This window comes from Phragmites australis, chromosome 17, assembly GCF_958298935.1.
Source record: "Phragmites australis chromosome 17, lpPhrAust1.1, whole genome shotgun sequence".
Taxonomy (NCBI): domain Eukaryota; kingdom Viridiplantae; phylum Streptophyta; class Magnoliopsida; order Poales; family Poaceae; genus Phragmites; species Phragmites australis.
The window spans coordinates 20421397-20426434 of NC_084937.1; the positions used below are offsets into that span (position 1 = coordinate 20421397).

At 47.5% G+C, this 5038-nt stretch overlaps 1 pseudogene; it reads left to right on the top strand.

Moving 5' to 3' along the window:
* Positions 1-1853, top strand: LOC133897661 (pentatricopeptide repeat-containing protein At2g36730-like; annotated as a pseudogene).
* The last annotated feature ends 3185 nt before the right edge of the window (positions 1854-5038 follow it).

A 5038-nucleotide genomic window follows, 5' to 3' on the forward strand; every position in this document is an offset into this window, starting at 1 on the left:
AAGCGAGCCAGCGTAGAACACCTCAATGGCAAGGGCATGGCCACGCCCCCGGCCACCGTCCGCGCCCTCATCGCCGCCACCGCCACCGCCACCGTCCCGCACCTCCGGCAGCTCCACGCCCACCTCCTCACCTCTGGACGCATCTCCACCCTTGGCACCTCCCTCCTCCGCCGCCTCATTTCGCTTTCCTCCCCGCACCTCCACTTCCTCCTCGCCCACCGCGTCCTCCTCTCCCTCCCCTCCCCGTCGCTCGACCTCTTCAATCTCCTCATGCCCCCGCTCGCCTCCTCCAATGACATCGCTGCCTCTGCTAGCCTCTTCGTCCGCCTCCGCCCGGATGCCCACACGCTCCCGCACGTCCTCAAGGCCCTCGCGCGCCTCGCCCCAGGCTTACTCCCCCTCGTCGCCTCCACCCACGCTAAAGCCATCAAGAGCGGCCTCACCTCCACCGTGGTGTACGTCCCGAACACCCTCATGGCCGCCTACTCAGCCTGCGGTCACCTCGTGCGCGTCATGCAGGTGTTCGACGAAATGCCACATCGGACCGTTGTGTCCTGGAACGCCACGCTCACCGCCTGCGCGGACAACGACTGCCACGAACGATGCAGCGGGCTGTTTGTGGAGATGGTAGAGGCCGGGTTCGAGCCTGACCAGACGACCTTTGTGGTCATGCTTTCTGCTGCAGCCGAGCTGGGCAACTTGGTGCTGGGCAAGTGGGTGCACAAGCATGTCGTTGCCCGGCGGCTTGACATGACGCTTCAGCTTGGCACGGCGGCGGTGAATATGTACGCCAAATGTGGTGTGGTAAGTTATGCGTCGCGCTTGTTCAAAATGATGACGGTGTGGAACATCTGGACAGCGATGATTGTGGGGTTCACATAATGGGATGGCACGGGAGGCACTGGAGCTGTTTGACAGGATGAAGGATGTGTCAGTTGCGCCCAGTTATGTGATTTTTCTTGGGCTACTCTATGCTTGCAGCCATGCCGGATTGGTTGATGAGGGCCGCCGATTCTTCGATGAAATGCATCATGTCTATGGCATCAAGCCGATGATGACACACTACAGCGCCATGGTTGATGTCCTAGGGCGCAACGGTCTCCTCCGGGAAGCTTATGCCTTTGTTATGGACATGCCGGTCAAGGTAGACCTGGTTGTCCGGAGAACATTGTTGAGTGCCTGCCAGCTGCACAGCTCCAAGGACTGCATTGACATCGTTGACAAGGTGTAGAAGAGGTTACTGGAGCTGGAGCCCAGAAGAAGTGGGAACTACGTGATAGTCGCAAACATCTACTCCGACATTGGGTCATGGGCCAAGGTGAGGAAGGTGATGAGGGAAGGGGGGATGAATAAGATGGCGGGGGAGAGTAGATGTTGGAGGGCATTTTCAGTGGTTCATTTTTGGTGATGATTCTTGTCCTGGATCGGGGTGGAGACTGGGTTTGAGCTACACTTGGCAGAATTGGTGGACAACCTAAATCAGCTCAGCGGACATGATAACAAAGCCACATAACACCAACAAACGTAGATTCAACGATTGTTAGTAACTAACAAGCGCACCCATCATTGTTGACTATATAGAGAGAGCTTCCAGTTGGTCTCTACCAAAGTTACCTTTTGGATCAGAATCCTTCGAAATATCTGGCTCGGTAGCCTGGCTATAACCTTCTCTTAGATGACAGTCATGTTGATCACAAATATGATTGTGAAGATTGTCTCATCACAAATATGATTGTGAAGATTGTCTCCGGTGTGTACGGCACCGTGATATTCGATAGGAGCCTCCACATGGGCTCATTCCCCCTATTTTCCTAAAAATACAAAAGTTGGATACATAGAAATCCGGGAAATATTGACGGTTAAAAATTTGCATGGCACACCATCAGGTAACACCACAAAATAAAATGGATAGATCGATAATTAAAATATAGGAAAAAGTCTAAATTACTCTCTGAAAAAGTTCACAATATATAGCATGCTTTTCAATTACTGTAAGAAAATAAATCTTCCTCATTTTGCAACAATTGGGTTCGGCTAAACTGTACACAAGTTCAACTACTCAAGCTCACACAGGTCAACCTCAGTGCACAACCAAACTTATTATGAACAATTTCCACAATCTCGGAGGTTGTGACCCAAATTAAGCAAGTGAATCAAAAATCGGCAAAAGGAACAAACACACATGGTGGCACTCGCATGACGTGAAGTGCAACGCAGTGTGGTCCTCCCATTCTCACTTGCAAAACAAAAGGAGCGAACACACATGCTAGCTTCATTCAAACAAAACATCGAACATATGGTGTGCGCGACTGACATAGTAGGGGAAATTCTGCTGCGGAATCTGGTGGTTCAGCAACCCCTGCAGCCTGTGAGGAACCGCTCATCGCTCAGTGACTCCTGCTGGTCCCTCTCCTCGATCCACACACGTGTAGGAGAAGATTGGGCGATGGAAGGCAGGGGCAAAGGTGCTAGCGATTGCCGGTCAACAACCGCTGCTACTACCGCTACGGATCCTGTACTACACACCAAAATCCACCTAAGGAGAAGATGAAGTCATGAGGACACATCGCACGGATCGATCAGATTGCAAAATGGGGAAGAAACATGGAGAATTGCACGTGCGTACCTCTGATTAAATTGGATTCATGAGTGATCGTTTGGAGTTCGCTGAAGGGGGAGAGGGGAGGGTACCACCGGCTTCATTGGAGTTTGTTTCAGGGATCGGTATACGGAAGGAACAGGGCGGAACGCGAGATAGTTGCAGGACAAGGACATGTAGCGGTTGTCGCTCCTGAACGAGGAGGGCGTTGTTGAGGCACGCCAGCAGAGGGGATCTTCACAAGTGGCCACATGAGGGGATCTCCTCAGAGGATGAGGAGGGCGTTGTGAGGTGCGTTGGAGAGGGAGCATGATCTGGGTGATCGGGAGTGGGTACAAAGAGGGAGCGAAATCGACCAGTGGTGGTGGTGCCGGCGCATTGAATTCGACTGCAACAACTCCAACTCCGCTGGTCTCTAGGGCATTATGCTTCATGCAGGGGCTGCATGGTGGTGCTGTTTTGCGGGAGCAGTAGGGAAGCGCGGTTGTGCAAATGCATGGATGGCGGCAGCACGATTGTACGGTTGCTCGGTGTGGGGGCAAGAGAGAGGGAGATGGAAGCAGTGACTGAGGGGGCACAGACTCATGAGAAAGTGGAATGCGGGGCAGCGAGAATTTTGGGAGAGACACACACGACTAAAAAAATGCGTAGGAAGCACTACTGCTTTTTAAGCAAGAGAGATAACTAGAGAAGAGACTGTAGGGTTGGGTGTGGGGATGAGTACATGTGGGGCCACGACATAGCACTGGACAATGCGGAAATGCTTGAGGAACTACTTATATGCTTTTTAAGTAGTAAAGAGGGATAAATAGCTAGTCAAGCTTGAGGTTTTGCACTCTTAAATTATGGTAGCATAACATGTGTTGGTTGATTGTTCTTTATGCGAGACTGTGAATAGTTAGACTCTCCAATCCAGTTTGTATTTTTATTGTCACCTTAATTTCTTCTTCTTTTTTTAGACTGTTTATTTCTAGAATTGTCCAAGGATAAATATATGCAAGTAAATTTTATAAAGCTAGTTAATAATATAATTATTTTTCTTTAAATGACCGCAACTATAAGTAAACTAAAATTCCACATGATTTCTAATCCCCCGTGTAAAACAAGAGGCAGGAAAACAAAAACACCATGACCAATCCTACAAAATATAACATTTTCTATCTAAGAAAACGTAGAAAACAAACTGGTCTCGCACAGTGCACTATGCTCGCTGGTAAGTGGGCTGTCATATCCCCTCATCCGTCACTTTTAGCTATATGACGGGCCCACGCGCGGGACGAAGAGCCTCCCGTGTCGGCACATATTAACGACACCCACGCGAGGAGATCGAGGACACAGCTGGAGCCGCACTTTGAGTTCTACCTTTGGTAATGAAAATTTTCTCCCCTGGCATTTCCCCTAAATTATTTTTGCGATTTTTTTCGATCGGTTGGTTCATCGTGGCGCTGGATCATAGTGCCAGGATTTGTATGCTGGGAGTTTGGATTAGGGAATTGATTTTTTTACGGAACCTAATTTGTTCGAATTCGACCAGGCATTACATTGGGAAGGGGTGAATTTTAGGAGCAAATTTTTTATTCGAAGTGTGTGGATCAATTTATTATTTATCCGCGTGACTGAAGGTTGCGATGCCTCTATTCGGATTCGTGTCTCCGGTATGGATACCTTGCGGGTGATTGCCAGGAGATTCAACGGATTTGAGATCAGGTGGAGGAATTTGATCGGGATCTACAATTGCAGAGAGCAACAATAGAGTATATTAGAGGCACTCTACAGCCGTTGATTTAGAGATGGATGGATTGGATCAACTGATACAGTATTACTATAGTACCAGATGCCACAGTACAAATCCATGCTACAGTGTTCGGAGGAATTCGACTGCTATTTGTAGTTTCATTTAAATAGATCGTAACCTATTTAGGTATGGAATGTTGTCAGTGGCTCAAGACTAAAAATGACATATGATAGAGGAGTTAGTTTCTATTACTCCATCCCGTCGAAAATACATGACGTTTTTGGTATGACATAGTCTTCAATACGTACATTTAACCACACATTTTTTAGAATGTGTATAGAAGCCAAAAAAATATAAAATTATGAAATTATTTTTTAAGACAAATTTACACAAATAATCCTATGTTTATAATATAAATATTTAAAAGTTTGACTAGATATTAGTTAAAACGTAAATTATTTATGACTAGAGGAGTACTAACCGTATTAGCGTATTCATATCAAAGTTGAATTCTTGGTCTTAGGGCTCTTCGTCAACCGAGAAATTTCATAATTCAACACCCCATTCGCATGCCTCTCCGAATTTAACATCCAATTCGTGTGCCTTTCAGAATATAACATCGGGCATGCGATTTTTTCAGAACATGACACTATCTCTTTTTTTCTTAATTTTGTTTTTCTCTCCATCGGGCCGGACCAAACTGC